The sequence below is a fragment of the Pongo pygmaeus genome, chromosome X (genome assembly GCF_028885625.2).
Source record: "Pongo pygmaeus isolate AG05252 chromosome X, NHGRI_mPonPyg2-v2.0_pri, whole genome shotgun sequence".
NCBI lineage: Eukaryota > Metazoa > Chordata > Mammalia > Primates > Hominidae > Pongo > Pongo pygmaeus.
This window is the reverse complement of record NC_072396.2, coordinates 16,185,552-16,206,340: the sequence shown is the minus strand read 5'-3', so window position 1 is coordinate 16,206,340 and position 20,789 is coordinate 16,185,552. Positions and strand designations below refer to the sequence as shown.

Here is a 20,789-nt window from a genome sequence, read left to right as displayed (position 1 = left end):
TTTTATTTTCATGTGGTCTCATATTTTATTTACCCCAGAGCAGTAGATCAATAGTTATGTGCCCAGAAAGTGCTTTTCAAGAGTGTTGTTTAGTATAAAAAACACGGAGAAATCAATTTCTTTTTCCCATCTCAGGAGACTTTGTGCCCTTTTGTGTGGCTCATGGCAACAGTCATCTGAACTTTTAAATCTACATGCTCTAAACTCTGAACATTTGGAAGTAAATAGTAACATATTCAGAATGATTCAAACTGCTTTATTTGTCATCATTACCACAGTTACTAATAAGTTATTAAGCTCCCTCATGTGAAATTGCTGAAATGAGCAGTTTATGAAGCAATTTACACAGATAATAAAGACTCTGAAAACTTACTACTTAAAACTTGTACATGGTGGCCCATGCCTGTAATCCTAGCACTTTGGGAGGCTGAGGCGGGCAGATCACTTGAGGTCAGGAGGTCGAGATCAGCCTGGCCAACATGGTGAAACCCTGTCTCTACTAAAAATACAAAAATTAGCTGGGCATGGTGGTGTGCACCTGTAGTCCCAGCTACTCGGGAGTCTGAGGCACAAGAATCGCTTGAACCCAGGAGGCGGAGGCTGCAGTGAGCTGCAACTGCACCACTACACTCCAGCCTGGGTGACAGAGCGAGACTCTGTCTCAAAAACAAACAAACAAAAAAAACTTGTACATCAAGACAAGCACTAAATTTGTGCAAGATTTTGAAAAGTTTAAGAAAATACAGATATCTTGAGAGGCAAGAATCCTAGCATCTAGTTCCATTTTCCATTTATTTTACTGAGATCTCCATCAAGCTATTTAACAATGAATCTGTTTTTTGTACCTTCTATGTGACATGTCACCTGTGGTGTCTTCATATTTGAAATCAAGTTATTGGCAGTGTTGCAAATTTGTCATTTGAGCTTTTGTCTTCTTATTCATCTTATAGGACCCATACAAGTCATTAACTGAAATCTTGCCACTTTGGCCCACACATTTAGCAATTTTTTTTTGCTGTGGTCAAACAAATCTAAACATATGAGCACATCAGCCCATGGGCAAGAATTAGCTTTATCCTGATAGAAAAATCTTACTACCTTAAGAAAGTTTCCACTTCATGCCCTTTAATAGTATTAATCATATTAATATGATAGATCAGCATCATATTAATATGATAGATCTGCTTTAAAATAATGTGAAAGTCAAGACAATGCTTTTATTTTAAAAACAGAAATTTAACAGTGCAATATTCACTCATAATTCCTTTAAAAAGAATATTGACAACAATAGACACTGAGATGACAAGAGGAGGAGGGTGGGGGACAAGGGTTGAAAAATCACCTACTGAGTACTATGCTCACTGGGTGATGGCTTCAATCATACCCCACACCTCAGGATCACACAATATACCCTTGCAACAAGCCTGTACATGTGCCCTGGAAATCTAAAATAAAGGTTGAAATTTAAAAAAAGAAAAAAAAAGGAGAAATGCCAGAGCAAATAACAATAATAAACAAATATTGTCAGATGCTTATTTGAAGTTATTTACAAAATATATTTGGATATTAAAAGTAAACTGTACAGATTTCCTCCCACAAACTCTAAGATTAAATATGTATTAATGTGCTTGAGATTAACAAGAATAATATTTAAAATATGATACATATATATTTAGAGTTAAATCTGAAAAGAACTTGGAAGTTAATACTTTTAAATGTAATAACTGGGTTATAGGAAAAAATGAAAACTGTAATTATAGACTATTGTGAAAATTAATGATAATGAGATTACTATACATCTATATTTCTTATGTCATATAGCCAGAGTAGTACACCGAGGAAAATCCATAGCCATAGATGTTTTCGTTATTAACTAAGACCAAAAATAAACAAGCTTATTAATCAACTCAAGAGTTATAAACAAAACAGCAAAACAACTATAACTTAATCAATGAACTAAGATGAATGAATCAGGAAACAGAAAGAATAAAAGGGAAAATTAATCCAAGAGCACGTTCTTTGAAAAAATAACAACAAAAAACTAGCAAAACTTCTGGCATGTCCAATGGGAAATTGAGAAAAAAGTAATGTATTCACTAGCAAATATAAACAGAACATAGCAACAAAAACAGATATTTTATAGAAAATATCCTATAATGCTCATGAGAATACTGAAAAATCTGAATGAATTAAAGGATTTTCTTGGAAATTGTAGAGTCTAAATGGCTTTAGAAAGATTCATGAAATCTGATATACATGACCATGGAAGAAATAGGAAGTTTTCAGAGAACTTCTCACCACAAATATGCATGATTCAGATTATTTATCCATAAAGTGTTTATTTCATATGCTTTTTAAAGTATTTCAAAACACAGAAAACGCTAGAAATATTTCTTTTTTTCTTTTCTTTTTTCTTTTTTTTTTTGAGACGGAGTCTGCCTGTGTAGCCCAGGCTGGAGTACAGTGGCGCGATCTCGGCTCACTGCAAGCTCCGCCCCTCGGGTTGACAACATTCTCCTGCCTCAGCCTCCCCAGTAGCTGGGATTACAGGCGCCCACCATCACGCCCAGCTAATTTTTTGTATTTTCAGTAGAGACGGGGTTTCACCGTGTTAGCCAGGATGGTCTTGATCTCCTGACCTCGTGATCCACCCGCCTCAGCCTCCCGAAGTGCTGGGATTACAGGCGTGAGCCACCACGCCCGGCCTAGAAATATTTCTATACCATATTCAAGGTGGCAATAGAAAGAAAAAATCTTCAAGAACTAGCTCCTGAAAAGAAACCTATATGCTATTCTTCATGAAAATAGAGCTAAAAATCTTAGGAAAAACCTAGCAAAATATGTCTAGTAGCTTGCTGAAAATAACTAAAATACTCAAAATCAAATAATGAAAAATTGAAATAAAAATTAACTTATATAAGGGTTAGATCAATGTAAAGAAATTTATCAGTATAAAAGTATTAAATGATTAAAAAACCCAATGATCATAATAATACATACTGAAAAGATACTTACATTTCAAAATCGATTACTGATTAAAATAATTTTTAGTAAACTGGAAATAAAAGGATACTTTTATCAGAAAACAAATCATATTTAACAGTGACTCACCAGATTATGTAGAGTAGAAACAGTCCCATTACAGTAAGGAAGAAGACAAGTGTCCATGTTATCCCACCATTATGTCACTCTGTTCTGATAGTGCCACTACAATGAGACAAAACAACATCAACAACTAGGTATTACTATTGAAAAGCAGGAGAGAAACTTTAAAGTATATGCAGATGACATGAAATAATAGGATTGCTTTCTGGGAAAATGCAAAAAAAATCATATATCAAATTGAAAGGGGAACTAACAACTGGCAAAGAATGTGTGTGCAGCAGGGTGCGGAGGCTCACGTCTGTCATCCCAGCAGTTTGGGAGGCCGGGGTGGGTGGATCACCTGAGGTCAGGAGTTCGAGACCAGCCTGGCCAACACAGTGAAACCCCCATCTCTACTAAAAATACAAAAATTAGGCAGGCATGGTGGTGTGCCTGTAATCCCAGCTATGCAGGTGGCTGAGGGCAGGAGAAGCGCTTGAACCTGGGAGGTGGAGGTTGCAGTGAGCCGAGATTGAGCCACTGCACTCCAGCCTGGGCGACAGAGCAAGACCCTGTCTCAAAAAGAAAAAAAAAAAAAGGAATGCCTGTGCACACACAAATTCATGCAAAAAAAAAAATTCCGAATAATGAAAATTTTGGCAAAAAAAGGGCAAAGGATCAAATAAGCAGAAAAAGAAATACAAATGACCATTCAACATATAAAAATGTTCAGTTGTGCTATGAAACAAAGAATTGCAAATGGAAGCAGTATTTACATACTGCTATACCATTTGTTTTGCCAAAAGAGTTTTGAGAGCCAATAATATATGGTGCAGGATCCTGGAAAATGAACACTCATATACAGCAAATAATCTGTACACTGACATAATCCTTTTGAAAGGAAATTAACACGTACTAAAACCTTACATGTTTCTATACTTTTTGACTCCAAAATTTAAATTTATACCAAAGATACTAATAGAAGTGAATAAAAATTTGTCAGTTTCCAGAATATTTATTATAGCATTGCTTGCTGTAATTTAAAAAAATAAAAAATAAATTTAAAAGCATATAATAGATCTATAAAATGAATGAAATATTAGACGGTTATTAAAAGATGTGGGAATACACTCAAAGTAACACTGTGGATCGGATGCAGTGCTCAGGTCTGTAATTCTAGCAATCAAGAAGGCTGAGACACGAAGATTGCTTGAGCTCAGGAATTCGGGACCAGCCTGGGCAATATAAGCAAGACCCCATCCATTCAAAAAAAATTTAAAATTAGCTGGGTATGGTGGCATGTGCCTGCACTCCCAGCTATTGTGGGGGGCGGAGGGCGGCTGAGGCAGGAGGGTTGCTTGAACCCAGGAGGTTGAGGCTGCACTGAGCTATGATGGTGCCACTGCACTCCAGCCTGGGCAACAGAGCAAGACCCTATCTCTATAAAAACAACAACAACAACAACAAACAAAAACAGAACACAGTTAAGTTCAACAAAGAAGATGACAAAGCTGTATAATAGCATGATTCATTTTGTTTTTAAGAATTTATGTATATACACACAAAAGAAAACACAAGGCTTAGAATGGTATGTTCCAAATATTTAGAAAATATTAACATTGGTCATTCGTTGACGCTGGTGGAATTACAGGTGATTTTTACTTTTCTCCTTGTGCTGCTTTGTATTTTCTAAAAAGAATTTCTATTGCTCTTTTTAAAAAGATGATACAACAAACATCAAGAAATCATCATTCAAAAGAGATTGTCTTCTCAAATGAATGACTTACACTAAGACTCAGTGTTTTACTGTCTTCAACCCTAGCTACATAGATGACTAAGCAAAAGCCAAAGAAAGCCACTTGATACTTTTATGAAGTGTAAGGCTAAAGGAAAGCTGAAGCAGATTACTATGTCCTTAGCATAGCTTTCTTCCTTGATGCAAATAAAATGCTTTGTTATGATCTCTATCTCTATGTATATTGATTTTTCCTTACCATCATGACTTTACTTAGTTTAACATTTCCCAAGATGACTTCATCTAGTCTGGTTTTTTTTTTTTTTTTTTTTTTTTCCAGGGGTTAGCTAGGTGAGCTCTTCCTTCTGGAAATTTCCATTGCAGTTAATATAGTGACATTGCTAGGATGGCTGGGCTAAGTTGTGGCTGCCTCTCCTTTTAGTACAGCTTTTCCTGACTCCGTGTCCTTGCAACCAAGATGAAGGAGAGAGAAAAAGCTTCCTCAGCTGGATTTAGCTGACGGACATGGGTCCTTTACAATAAAATACCACCCTTGCAAGGAGGGAGAAATGATGTTTCTCAAAGTGCTGCAGAAGTCTCATTGTTGATATTTTCCTCGTTGTTGCTTTGAAAATCCAATATTTCTATTTAACATCAAGATCACCCAATCTAATTCTGCCATTCATGATTTTCGAGGAATGGGGTGGAATTTGGGGACTGAATTTATGAAGAGGCAGCATGGTAGAGAGGAAAGCCCTGACATCAACCTCTGGGCGGGGTGTCGACTGGCATCTGTGGAACGCCCACCGGGGAAAGATTCTTTTACACTCATTATCTTAATTCTCAGAGCATCTCTGAGGTTTTGTTGCAACTTCAGCGTTCTTTTTTAACTTTTATTTTAGGTTCAGGGGTACATGTGCAAGTGTGTTATATAGGTAAATCGTGTGTCACGGGAGTTTGGTGTACAGATTATTTTGTCACCCAGATAATAAGCATAGTATTCGATAGGTAGTTTTTCCATCCTCTCCCTTCTCCCACCCTCTACCCTCAAGTAGGTAAGAGGAAGCTCTGAAGCTCTCCTGGGATGTTCACCCGCTGTGGTGAGAGTCAGGTGAGGCCCTTCACGGAGGGCACCCTTTGTTTACCAGAGAGAAAGGAGTCAAGTTTGTTTCCTGAATGAAGATAGTCTGTCTATGAACCAGGTATCCTAGCCCCGAAAAGGTGGAAAGTGCATGTCAAGAAAACCTCTAGACAGGACTCAATTTTTCCCATGATGCACCTAACTAGAGAATCGCAGAAGGGGTGAGGGAAGGATTCCAACTTCGAGTCAGCAGAGGAAACATTCTTTTGAGGTAGAGTCTGGAAAAAAACAACGAATCTGTAGATTTCCATAAATAACTGACAGGAGACAGGTGACTTCTATGAAAATATTAACCCAAATGATGGGTGTTAATCATTAAACCTTTTAGGTGGTGGCTTTGTTCTTTTTCTGATATTTTAATCTGGGTCACAGAATGGTTCAGGCAGCTTTAAGTGCAGAGTGGGTTTTTCTTCCTTTTTTGTTTGCCTTTTGTTTTCTATTCCAAAAGGATGTTGTGACCTCTTTTCCTGGTAACTGCTATTCTTTCTTTCTTTCTTTCTTTCTTTATTTATTTATTTAGAGACGAAGTTTCATTCTGTGGCCCAGGCTGGAGTGCAGTGATGAGATCGTGTTCAAGCAATTCTCCCGCCTCGACCTCCCAAGTAGCTGGGATTACAGGCACCCGCCACCACGCCGGGCTCATTTTTGTGTTTTTAGTGGAGACAGGGTTTCACCATGTTGGCCAGGCTGGTCTGAAACTCCTGACCTCAAGTGATCCACCTCCCAAAGTGTTGGGATTACAGGCATGAGCCACTGTGCCTGGTCAGAAATTGCTATTCAGGCAGAACTCTGTCAACCAGGTAGTTAGCCTTGAAACTTAAAAATACATTAACATGGGCCAGTAAGAGAAAAGGCTGGACAATAACCACTGTCAAAACAAGCAATAAAAATAATATTAAAAAACAGCAATAAAAAACCTAACTAATTTTGCATCCAGCTCTGTTCCAAGCAAAAATAAAAAACATAAACAAAAACAAACCAGTTTTCTGTTGAGTGCATCTCTGATTTAAAGGACTTGTTATTTCTCTACATTTGCAGATGTGTTGAGGCTTGAAATTTGAGCCTGTGACTGTTTTACGAGTTTCAAAAGAAAATATTAAACCACCTAAAATGACAGAGGGTAAACTTTCAGTAAATAATTTGGAGCCATTCAGTTGTAGGTCTGTTTTTTGTTCATCCCAGTTGCATAAAATATTAGGAATCACTGGGCTCTGTTTGACACATTTGGTCATTATTGCCACTCTTTCGAGTGCTCAGTAGCCATCTATGTGTAGTGGCCGCCATATACAGAAACAGAACATTCCCATCATCACAGACTGTCCCATTGGACAACGCTGTTCTATAGCATTAACTTTGATTTTCACAGCTGCCAGATTTTTGGGTTGATCAAAACCAACCCCTTTTCAAGAAAATGCTTTTAGAGTGAGACAGAGCGGCTCTGGGAACTAAAATGGTAAGTGAAGTACCTGAGTGTTCATTTTGAAAAAATTGCTTTCTAATAACACTTTCTTTATTGCTGGGCCCTTCTGCATATTTATCTTAAGCTTGAGTAAATCATTCCTAAAGACCTCATTCTAATGTTTTATTAAAGCAATAATAGACTAAAATGGAAATTGTTAATAAAATGGTTTTTATTAAAGTATTTATAGTACATGCTAGAAATATGAACTGATGACACAGCTAGTATGTGTCACTTGGCCTGTGAAACCATATGTGGGATATAAAGATATGTTCAACTTTATACATTTATTGAGCACCTATTATGTGTCAGATATATGCACAACAGGTGGCTAAAATGCTATGGACATTCTTGTACATGTTTTTTCTGTATGCTTTCTTTTTCTTGGGTATTTACTTAGGAGTAGAAATTTGGGCCGCAGAGTATACATATGTTGAGAGCTATTATCTCTTTCCTTATCCTCTTGTGAGTTGTACACCTTCTCATTAGTATATGCGCTCAATTTCACTTATGCACGGAGGCTCTTTCTTTGAAATGTTTTGAATGCCCTAGGAGAAGTACGCTATGTATTTCAATGAACAAGCTTTTCAATCTGTTCACACTTGCCCAGGATAAGTTGGTTCCACTTGCAGGATACCCAACCCAATCTAGAACTACATCAATCCTGTTCTGATCTAAATAGCCTGGGGCTTTCTTTTGTGACCAAAACTGGACCCCTACCCAGCCAGCTCAAGCTCTTGGTTTTAAGAGGAATCAATGAAAGGACAGATCAGGTTAAATCATCCTCAAGATCTGAAAAACAATTTAAATATGTGTTCTGGTGAGAGTTGGCTAGCATCTTCATTTTAAAAAATATTGTATTTCTCTTTTTCTCAGACCCATGTTAAAGAAGAATCATGGAAGGAGGGTTTCCTGTCCAGGGATTGAACACTGTTGCAGAGTTTCTTCCAATCACCAGCTACTGAGCAAGCTGGGAATGAAATGGGTACCTCTGCCAGATTTGCTTTTCATCCAGTTTCCAAAGCTGGCAGAATACTATCCACTCTCCAGATGCCATCCTGGGAGGTAGGATCTTCATTTTTATCTGTTGCACTGAGCTTATCATTGTTATCTACACTTGAACAGGCTCATTCATCATTTCTACATTGTGTTAATAAGCCTTCCCTATCTGAACAGCATGTACCAACTCCTAATCAACAATAGTCTTTCTTGATTTTCAAGTTTGTAGATTAGAGGTCTTTCTGTGCTTCTGCTACTTAAGCAGGGAAAGGGACCAAGGGGATAGTGAAACTCATATTTATTTTTCCTTATATTTATGAAAGTAACTTTGAGGAAAGAGAATCCTAAAATTCTTCACCAAAATGAGGATTTGGATTTTACTTGTATTTCAGCAAGTTATTCTTTTCCTATCTGAAGTTATTACAGATAGTACAAGGGAACATCTAAAGCCAGTTCTTCCTTCATGCCCAAGGGATTTGTTTCACTGCAATGTAAATCAGTTTGAAATCCATCCTGGCTGGGCACAGTGGCTCACACCTGTAATCCCAGCACTTTGGGAGGCCGAGGTGGAAGGATCACTTGAAACCAAGAATTCAATACCAGTCTGAGTACAAAGTGAGACCCCGTCTCTACAAAACATTTTTAAAAAATTAACTGGGCACCGTGGTGTGCACCTGTTGTCCCACCTATTTGGGAGGCTGAGTAGGAAGAATCACTTGAGTCCAGGAGTTCAAGGCAGCAGTGACCTATGATCATATCACTGCACTCCAGCCTGGGTGACATAGAAAAACCCTGTCTAAAAAATAAAATAAAATAAAAAATCCATCCTATGAGCAAAATAGCCATTAATGATATATGAAACATTCCTTCTAGTTTTCAGTAGTCAATGAGAATGCCTACCCTTACAGAGAGTGGTGGCTTCAGATTTTCTTTGTTGATGGGTGGAGAGATTATACGGGACTTGTGTTGAAACTACATTTTGGCAGCAAGCTCTCCTTTCACTGAGATCTCACATTTATATGGAGTGCCTATGAGAGAAGTACTGATGGAACTTATCATGGGCTAAATTCTCCCCAAACCATCCCCTGGGGCCACCACTGTCTACATACTTGCACCTTCACTTGTGTGTAGTTGCATGAAAAAGTAGCAGCCAACTGCATAGGTCACAGTGACATAAATGATGGCTGTTGTTAGGCCCACGGTGCACAAAATTTCCCAAGCCAAAATTGGAACACCCAAGTGACAACTTGAGTGTCCTTAGGAAATGCTCTTCATGGCATCTGTAGACCAATGGAGAAATTGATGGTAAACACGTTACAAAGGAAAAGAACTACTAACTACCTTGATAATGATATGATATGGTGGGGTGGGATGGTGGGGACTTCTTTATCTTGGGTGGTCAGGAAAAGGCCTTTGTGAGGAAGTGCCATTTAAGCTGGGACTGGATTAACAAAAAGGAGCCTGCCAGGGGAAAAATGTTCCAGGCAGGAAGAGCTGGTTCTTGGCCAGGTGCCCTGCATGGAGGGACATGCTGATCTTGCTGCCAGGCAGTATGAGTTATAGCAATACTGGCTGTCAAGGCGATGAGTGATGAGGGCCGCTTAATGAAGCAGGATGTGTTTAAGATGCAATTCAGGTGCTGGGCTGGATTCCACATGCACTGACATAAAGGAAGCTGCACTCCTACATGAACAGCCTTTTCCTATCGGAAAGGGCACCACATAATGCAAGATGGGATTGAAAATAACTTTGCAAAGAGACTACCTCTCTCCAGTGTGGTGGGTGGATGGAAAACACCAGTAGCTTGGCAAATGGGTTAGCTTTTAAATCTGCCTTCCAGAGGTCTTTTGGTTCCAAAGTGAGACTGAGTGAATTAAAAATTCTGGAGGGTAGCTGTTATAAACTGAATCTTGTCCTCTACCCTCCCAAATTCATATGTTGAAGTTCCAAACCCCAGTACCTTAAAATGTGACTGTATTTGGAGATAGGGTCTTCAAAAAGGTAATTAAGGGAAAATGAGGTCATGAGGGTGAGCCTTAATCCAATCTGACTTTTGTCTTTAAAAGAAGAGGAGGTTAGGACACAGATGTGCACAAAAAAAGACTACATGAAGACAGGGAGAGAACAGCTATTACAGGGCAAAAAGAGAGGCTTCAGAAAAAACCAACTCTGCTGATACCTTGCTCTTGGACTTCCAGCTTCTAGACTATGAGAAAATTAACTTCTGCTGTTTAAGCCATCTAGTCTGTGGTATTTGTTATGGCAGCCATAGGAAACTAACACAGTAGAATTATCCTTTCCAAAGATGGATTTAGGGGTCTCGGACACTGGCTGTTTATTTTTTTCTTATTCCTTGTTCCGTGAATATTTCAGAAAACTTGAAGATACTCTGAAGCTAGCAGCTGCCTCGTAGCTGGAGAAGTTTCATGGTGGAAGGTTGGCTTGAGCGCCTGTGACTGGGGGGAGAGAGGGCAGTTTTCTGAGTAGTCTGCACTTGATATATTCCTGGGGCCAAGCAGAGGCTTTGGAAGGGAACAGGATGGAGTCATTGCCTGTTAGGCCCATGTCCTTAAGTGAGACAGGGCAAGACAAGGCAGCGAGTGAGGCTGGAGGTATATACCCCTGGATGCAGAGCTGAGGTGGGGTGGAGGAAGTCAGTCGGAGCATGTCACCCATGTCAGGGGAAGATGCAGTGCAGAGGTCCCTGGAGGGGCCCTTGAAGGCCCCACAGGAGCATTCTGAGTGGAGAGCACCTAGACTACCACCACAGAGGACCCCTCACAGCAGGGGGAACCGCAAGGACCCTGGTCCAGGAAGAAGAATTTGGCCTTTCCTTGTCTATCTCACACCCCCATCATTTTGCTTTCCTGTCCCTAAGTGAGGAGAATGAAGCATGGGGGATGGGGACACAGGCAGGGAGGGAGTGGAGCCCGGAGGAAATGGCTGGAGCCCGCCACTCAGGTCCCTGCTCTGGCCAGAACTGCTGGAAGGAGAGCAGCTGTAGGTGAGAGGCAGGAAGGCAGTTTTGGTTAGACTGGCCTGGATGCCTTAGCAGCCGGAAGTGACAGGAAAGCCACACCATCTGCCCCAGATGCTGTCAAGAGGTGAGGAAGAAGGAGCTGACAGAGTGCCCAAAGAGAACAGTGTGAGCAACATCAACCTCTTCCTTCACTGCTGTCCATGAGGCCAGCCGTGGAACTACACTGCTGTGGCTGGAGCCACAGGATTAAGTGACCTCTACTGAAAGCCTGCTACGTGCTGAGCACTGAGAGTCAAATGAGGGCTAAGATCAGCAGTCAGCAAACCACGGCCTGTGGGCCAAATCCAGCCTATTGCCTGCTTTTTATACAGCTCACAAGCTAACAATGACTTTTACATTTTTAAATAGTTGGAAAATGAAAAAGATTTGTGATGCCTGAAAATTATCTGCAATTCCAATTTCAGTGTCCACACACCAAGTGTCATTGGAATAGAGGCTTGGTCATTTGAGTATCTATTGCTCACAGGCTGTGTTCTCGCTAGAACAGCAGAGTTGGGTAGTCCTAACAGACAAAGCCTGAAACACTTAGCACCTGGCCCTTCAGAAAAGCTTGCCCGTCCCTACAGAAGACCAGGGCCCGTGATCCTACAGGAAGTCCGTCTAGTGGGGGATATCTCATGACAATAATTCATTTCCACGACAAGTTATGTTTTTGAAAATCTTTAAAATGTAATGTTATATACATTTTTTAGTCCTTAGAGTGAATCTGACTTTGTCTTTCATTAAAAGTTAAGCATCTATCAATTTTACCATTGAATGAAATGAAGTAATTTATATGAAGTACTTGGAAGCGTATAGAAAAAGCCGTAAGTGTCACATATTACTAATCCGTATGGAATTCCCATTGTGCTATTCTATAGTTGTAGAAACCAGGATGGGCTATGTAATTTACAGGGCCCAGTGCAAAATGAAAATGGAGGACCCCTTGTTAAATCATTAAGAATTTCAAGACTACAACAGCAGAACATTAAACTATGGGTAAGACCCTCTTAAGAGCACAGGCTTGTGTAACTGCACATGTCCCATGCCCAAGAAACTGGCCCAGATAAGAATTATATGAAGATGGACTAAATGTGACAGCAACAAGGTACTTCTTTTGAAGTGATTATTTACAAATCTATATTAAATGGTTTTCTTGTTATTTGCTGGTTTTCCTTAAAAGTAGAACGGAAGATAGGCCAGGTGCGGTGGCTCCTGTCTGTAATCCCAGCACTTTGGGAGGCCAAGGCGGGCGGATCACCTGATGTCAGGAGTTTGAGACCAGCCTGGCCAACACAGAGAAACCCCGTCTCTACTAAAAATATATAAATTGGCTGGGCATGGTGGCACGTGCCTGTAATCCCAGCTACTCAAGAGGCTGAGGCAGGAGAATCGCCTGAACCTGGGAGGCTGAGGTTGCAGCAAGCCAAGATCGCACCTCTGCACTCCAGCCTGGGTGACAAGAGTGAGACTCGGTCTCAAAAAAATAAAATAAAATAAAAAATAAAAGTAGAATGGTAGATGAAAAAACTTAGTTGGTAGAAGAATGCTCTAGTATCTACAGGTTATTCTATTTGAGGTTTTCTTGGGACTTACACAGGAAATGTCAACTCTGCAGTTGTTGGTTGAAAAACTGGGTGTTTCAACTAATTATGATAAGATTTAGGCCAGATCTACTAAAACGATGTCACAAGGATTTTACAATGCTGAAAGTAATTTCTAAGGAAGCTATAAAGTTTACTCCATTTCCCAGGTCAACTGGGAAATTTTCTCTCTCCTTCCTTCTCTTATTTATCTACAGCCCCTGACTATTTCTCAGGTCAACTGGGAAATTCATCTGCTTAGTTTACTCAAATATCGGCCTTTAGATAATTTATCATTTTTAGCAAGAGAGGTAGAGGTCTAGCTCAGGCATGGCTTTCTTTTTCTGAGTTAAATGGTGTAGGATATATAATGGATTTCTTCCTCTATCTAATTATTCAAGGACGAATCTTGTGATCTAAAAAGGAACAATGTACTGTTGTATCCACGGTAAGGGGATTAACAGTCTTGTGCTTGTTAAACAGCAGCCCAGTGCCTATTTAGTTCTTTTGATTTCCAGAAACAGGAGCCCAATTCTTACTACTCTTTGGAGGCAGTTGGCCCTGTCTAGCGCCATTGATGAAAAATGGCAGTGGAGCCAATTCTTAGAGAAACCTTCAGACCAGGGCTTCCCACACTTGAGGAAGGGGAGTAAACACTTTTACCTCTTTTTCGTGATTTGCTTAAAGAAGACACTTGTGTCTGAGTTAATATAATTTCTCGGTAAAAACACTGGTCAAAATGATTACTAAAGTGAATTTATCAGACCCATCTATATTTAACACCTTGAAAATGCAGGATTTCTATTTAGTTACACTAATGGTACTTTGGTTTGTTTATTAAAGACATGTCCAGCTGAATAAGTGCTTGTTGGTTAATTTTTCATTCTCTGAAAATCTTGGAGGACATTCAATGTAGTGACATTTGGAAGAAAGACCATGAAGTCACTAGTACAAAATTTATAATGAGAAGAAATGTCTATCCTTTTATAGCTAAAGAAGTTAACTACTGAGCTGTGTTCTTCATGTGACCTCTTTTAGCACAAATTTTCTCTCTTTATGTTTACAATTCCTTTTGGCTACCTCAATCTACAGTATATTCAGGATTCTTCTTTCACTATAGTTTTTGTTATAATGTGTCTCTGAATATTTGTATCCGGGTAGGGGAAGTTTCAAGGAAGTAATCTCTCTTCCTTCTTCCCTCCCTTATTAATGCAGCTCCTACGCAACTAAATGTTTGACAGGGTCTCTTGGGGAAAAATTCCAGAAACAGTGAGATGTTAACCTTTTGTCATCCATCCACTCATTTCACAATCACTTACTGAATGGCCCACATGGGCCAAGCTTCAGGAATACAGGGGCTCACTGCACAGGAAAGACTTGGGTCTCATGTTCTCATGTCCCAGGGCACAAAGAAATCTATTTGTTGCTGATGGACAAAGTATTTGACAGTCTCCCTAGTGACCCTGCAACTGATCAAATTAAAATAGGTGCTCTTTGCTTGGAGGCCATGAAGTTTAAATCAGGGCAGGGATTAGAGACCCTCCTGACAAAGAATGCAGACAAGCCATGTGATATCTAGAAGCTCTTTGTCCTCCCCATGTCCTGGGTTTATTCTCACACAGGGCATGGAACTATGTGCAAATTCTGCCACCGTGGGGGTTACTGGCTTCCACTTTGGTATTTAATGCTCTGGTGGGCTCAAGACTCAGGTCTTGGTTTTCAAGAGTCTTAGCATCACTAAATTCCTGCATGGGATGGGGCACGGAATCTAAAGGCCGCTGTAGTAGGAACTCTTTTCCTAACCATATCCCTAACCATACTGGCTAATCAAGGTTAGCTCTTAGTAAATAGTTGTGAGTGAATGAAGCATGTTTAACATCCTGACGCTTAAACCAGCGGCCTGTCTATTGAGGTGCAGTGGATGCAAGAAAACAGTGTCCCACCCACCCCCGCCCCCAATTTCTTTCTCTTTTTCGCCTCAGTCCCACAAGAGGATGCTCCCATGGTGGATTTGGCACACAATGGCCAGAGTAGAAGCAGCTCCCTGTTGCCTGAGTGTTAGCTCTTGTTGGACCTCGGTTTCTTACTCTTGGGGAGGCCAAGACATCAGTTAGTTTCTGAAAGCATCATCCAAGCAAGTAGGAAGTGCCAGCCCAGAGTGTGTCTCCATCTTCATATACAGCCTTTGCTGCCTTCAGAGCAGGGCTAGGCTTTCCCCTGGCCCCCTTCCCACAACATTGCTACTGTGGGAAGTGGGCTTATTAATTCCTAGTTCAACTGCATGTATGTGAACAAAATAGAAACACGTCTCTACAGGTATACTTTTATGACTGCTATTTATTGAGCCCAAGGTAACTTTTTTGTTTTCTTAAAATCTGAGATTTTACTACTCTCGGCAGCACCATCATGTAGGAGGGATGTTTAGTATTCTTCCATTAAAGACCCTAAGCAAGTAAAACTATTCACCTGTTTTCCTAACGCCAATCCTGTAAAAAACGACACAAATGGTGCTACTTAAGGCATTAGTATAGTGGATGGCATAATAACAAACATATGAAACATGTGAATATAGAAAAAAGCTAAGTTTTGGCTCTGTCATGCAATGGACAGTGCATTCGGCATCTAGAAAAAAGCCAAGTTTTTAAAATTTTGAATAATTACTAAGACTATTCTTACAACATACGAGTGCCAACGTCTTCAAAAAAATTTTTTTTTTCAGACAGGGTCTTATTCTGTCACCCAGGCTGGAGTGCAGTGGTGCAATCATGGCTCACTATAGCTTCAACCTCCTGGATCTGAGCAATCCTCCTGCCTCAGCCTCCCGAGTAGCTGGGACTATGGGTGCATGCCATCACATCCAGCTAGTTTAAAAAATTTTTTTTTTGTAGAGATAGGGTCTCACTGTGTTGCCCAGGCTGGTCTCAAGCTGCTGGGCTCAAGCAATCCTCCTGCCTCAGCCTCCCAAAGTGTTGGGATTACAGGCATGAGCCACTGTACCTGGCAGGTGCCAATATCTTGCATTTGAATATATCTCACTATTTTCAAAGTATATTTCTAGCTGTTATGTCATTATCAATGATGCCAATCAGAACTTGTAATTTATCCAGTGCTTTATGTCATTATCTGTAGTTTAATTTATAGTGCGTAGGCAACTTTTTCAATAACCGCTTAGCTCTTGCTAAAATACATCTATGTATCAATTTATAGATATACACATGTATTAGTCCGTTCTCACACTGCTATAAAGAGCTACCTGAAACTGGGTATTTTATAAAGGAAGGAGGTTTAATTGAGTCACAGTTCCACGTGGCTGGGGAAGCCTCGGGAAACTTACAATCGTGGTGGAAGGCGAGAGAGAGAGGCAAAGCCATGTTTTTACATGGTGGCAGGCGAGGGAAGGGGGAAGAGCCCTTTTTAAAACCATAGGATCTGGCTGGGTGTTTTGGCTCACACCTGTAACCCCAACACTTTGGGAGGCCGAGGAGGGTGGAACACCTGAGGTCAGGAGTTCGAGACAAGCCTGACCAACGTGGCAAAATCCTGCCTCTACTAAAAATACAAAAATTAGCCATGCATGGTGGCATGCACCTGTAGTCCCAGCTACTCAGGAGGCTGTGGCAGGAGAATTGCTTGAAACTGGGAGACAGAAATTGCAGTGAGCCGAGATCACACCAAGGCACTCCAGCCAAACAAACCAAAAACCAAAAACAAACAAACAAACAAAAAGCCATCAGATCTCATGAGAACTCACTATTATGAGAACAGCATGGGGGAAACTGTCCCGATTCAATCACCTCCCACCAAGTCTCTCCCCTGACACATGGGGATTACAATTTGAGATGAGATTTGGGTTGGAACACAAAGCCAAACCATATCAATACATATACATATATATGTCATAATTTAAAATGATTTTAGATTCAAAAAATAGTTGCAGAGATACAGAGTTCCTGTGTAACAACGGTTCTGAACCTGGGGCAATTTGTGCCCTTTCCCTACCCCAGAACATTTGGAACTATACAGAGGTACTTACTGTTGGGTTTCACTATTTGGCCAGGTAGGAGGTTATGGTGAAAGGGATGTACTGCTGGCATGTGCAGGCCAGGGATGCTGGTAAACTTCCTACAAAGCATAGGATGGTTCCCTCAGCAATGAGGTGGCCCCAAATGTTGAGGTTGTGAAAGCCTGCTCTGGCCCCTTCACCCAGTTCCCCTAATGCTATTATTATACCTAACCAGGATGCATCCATTACAACAGGCGATTAGATCTCCTCCTCCTTAGTCTTCCCAACTCTGTGTTTCTCAGTCTTTCCTTATTTTTCTGACCCTGGTGCTTTCGAAGAGGGTTGGTTGGGTATTTTGTAAAAGTTCTCAACTGGATATTATCCGCTGTTTTCTCATAATTTAGCCAGAACATAGTGATTATTGGAGAAGAAAATGAGGTGAAGTGCCCTTCTCAGCATACGGTGTCAGGGTCCCTGATATGCACATGACATCACTGTTAAGTTCACCTTGATCCCTTGGATCATGTGGTGCCTGCCAAGCTTCCCTTTCCAAACTGTAACTGTCAGAAGGCAATCTCTAAACCCTTATACTTAGGGGAGGAGACTTAAGCTTCACTCCTGGAGGGAGCCGTGTCAAGCAATTTACGGACTTGTGTTATCACACACTCACTATTATATTTTAATACAACTGACAGCTCAGATGTGTCTTGTGGAAAGCAGCTTTGGGGTTAATGCCCACAAAAAACTACGTCAAATGAGCAAGACAGCATTTCAAAGAACTAATCATTCTGTAAACTCTAAAACTATACAAAGAATAAAATTTCTAAAAGTGAAATAATTCACAAGAAGAAAGTAATATGAAAAAAAATAAAAAAAGAAAGTAATATGAAGCCCAAATAAATGAATGAATAATTACCAGCCCTTGCTGGGTAACTATAGATGGTTGTTAGAAAATTTTTGGCAAGAAGCAGGCAAGTGGAGTGTGAAAATAAATGTCAAAGATTTAGAAGTCTTTCTCGCCTCAGCATCCAGAAATGTTGAGGGGTTGTTTTGGAGCTATATCCATGACTGGAGAGTGCTATGGTATTTAGAGGGTGGGGATTAATTATGTGGGACTGTCCTGAGCCTTAGACAAATAATTAATGTTGTCTAAGGCTCAGGACAGTCCTACATAACAAGGAATATCCCACCCAAAATGCCAAAAGTGTCACCATTGATGCACACAGAACCCAAGCCCCTTCTTGTACCTCATTCACATTGCAATGCCTTGTCAATCCCAGAGATGGGGGAGTGGAAAATTTCAGACTAAAAGCTAGATTTTTAGAGCTTCAGTCCAGGACTTTTTGTGTGTAACCAAAACTGTCTCCATTGAAAATGTAAGGTTTAATATTTTCGGCAACAATTTAAATCTTATGGGAATCTTTATTTCTAAGTAGATAAAATGTCTTCATTTTATTTGTGTGGTACTCTATTAGTATGAGTTGCCACCAAAGAAAACACTGAAACATTTGATGAACTTGCATACATAGTAAGAGAGTGTCATTCCATGATAATTGAGACAAGGAGAGTATTTAGGGCCCCAGTTAGGTTGAGAGTTTAATGCAACTCTCCCTATTTTTCTTTATAGCACTTGCCTTCCTGCTCTCCACCAGCATGCAGTGTATGCATTTATTTACTTGTTTATCGTCTGTCTCCAACCCCTTAGACAGCAAGCTCCATGAGAAGGGAATTTGCTTTAGTTTATGGCTATATTCTATGACTCTCTAAAGGGGAATACCATATAATTCATGTGTGAACAGTATTTAAAGAAGCTTTAGATAAAAATAACAATATGGGTGAGGTATCCAAGTTACCTCCTACCTGGTTTCTGGCCTCCTCTATCATGCCAGAAATAATATCTTATATTTTTTATATAACTTATATGATGAAATCTTTATATTAAACTTAATATAGAATATATTACATATTAAGATTTCAAAAACCTCAATTTTATGAATATTTTAATTCATATATAATGAACAATTGCTATATAAGTATATAAATAAAATATAAATATGAATTAAATTATAAGCACTATATTATGTAATAAAATATATTATTTGAATAAATGGCATTGTGCTACACAAAATACTCTTACTTCCAATCTTTTTCATTTGAAAGTACTTTTGAGATTTGTCCTTTTTTAAAAAAAATGTAGCTCTTAGCTCAGTGGTTGCCACCAGCGGGTGACTTTGTCCTTCAGGGGATATTTGGCAACTCCTGGAGCCGTTTTTGTTTGTTTGGTTGTCTGTTGTTTTTTTTTTTTTATTTTTCTTGAGACGGAGTCTGGCTCTGTCACCCAGGCTGGAGTGCAGTGGCACAATTTCAGCTCAGTGCAACCTCCGCCTCCCGGGTTCAAGTGATTTTAGCGCCTCAGCCTCTTGAGTAGCTGGCATTACAGGCATGTGCCACCACACCCGGCTAATTTTTGTATTTTTAGTAGAGACAGGGTTTCACCATGTTACCCAGGCTGGTCTCCAAGTCCTGGCCTCAAGTGATTCACCTGCCTTGGCCTCACAAATTGCGGGGATTATAGGCCTGGAGCCATTTTTGATTGTCACAACTGCTGGTGGTCCTAATGGTATCTGGTAGACAGATGCCAGGTTTGCTCTTAAACATCCTACAATACACAGAGTATTCTCACACAGAGTTATCTGGCCTGATTCTGCTGATATTGAGAAACCCTGCGCTATTTCTTTCCTGTTTTTTTTTTTATTTTATATTTTTTTAATTTGAGTCTTGTTCTGCCACCCAGGCTGGAGTACAGTGGCGTGATCTCAGCTCACTGCAACCTCTGCCGCCTGGACTCAAGCGATTGTCCTACCTCAGCCTCCTGAGAAGCTGGGACTACAGGCATGAAACACCAAGACCCGGCTAATTTTTGTATTTTTTGTGGAGATAGGATTTCGCCATGTTGTCCAAGCTGGTCTCAAACTTCTAAACTCAAGGCGACCCGCCCACTTCAGCCTCCCAAAGGGCTGGGATTACAGTCGTGAGCCACCGCTCCTGGCTTCTTTCCTTTAATCTGTGGAACAGCATTCCCGTGACAGCATATACTATATTTACTTTAGTCCCGTACTGATGGACATTTGGGTTGTTCCAATTCTCTGCTATGGTGACGAGTGCCGCAAAGAACATCCTCACCAGTGTCTGTGTATGTGTGCCACAGGGTTTCTGGTAGCTGCGTTTTCTGTTCTGGGAATCATTTCCCAATGCCATTCCAGAGTGGCTGGACTCCTTGCTTCCACAGTGTCACCTGGGATTCCAATTCCATGCGTCTTTACCAGCCCTTGGTATTATTTAACTTTTAAATCGTTGCCAATTTGAAAAGTTTAAAATAGTAGCTCATTTGTAACAATTTTGCATTTCCTGATTGCTAGTAAGACCAGACCACAGGAATCATTCACACCCCAAGCATTCTAGAAAACTGGTGAAAATGTTTTCTGTCCAGCATGCGCCACTTCATTTGGTTTGTCCCTACGTCTTTGATTATGTATTAGAAAACCGCACATTTTGGGGGACTAGGCTTGCCTGTTTCTGCCAGTAGAGGTCACTGTTCCTCAGTGGTTCTTCACCAGTATGACTTTTGACCTCTCTACCCTCCCCAGGGAGTATTTGGCAACGCCTGGAGCCATTTTTGATAGTCAAGACTGTCAGTGTGCTGCTGGCACCTAGAAATGAGAGGCTAGGGATGTCGCTAAGGCCCTGCAATGCACAGGACAGCGTC

At 40.4% G+C, this 20,789-nt stretch overlaps 1 non-coding gene across 1 annotated transcript; it reads right to left on the bottom strand.

Moving 5' to 3' along the window:
- Positions 1 to 8,347: 8,347 nt before the first annotated feature.
- On the bottom strand, positions 8,348 to 8,487 carry LOC129025552 (small nucleolar RNA SNORA7). The gene has a single exon (XR_008497300.1). It is a non-coding gene; the product is annotated as a small nucleolar RNA SNORA7 (small nucleolar RNA).
- Positions 8,488 to 20,789: the final 12,302 nt, after the last annotated feature.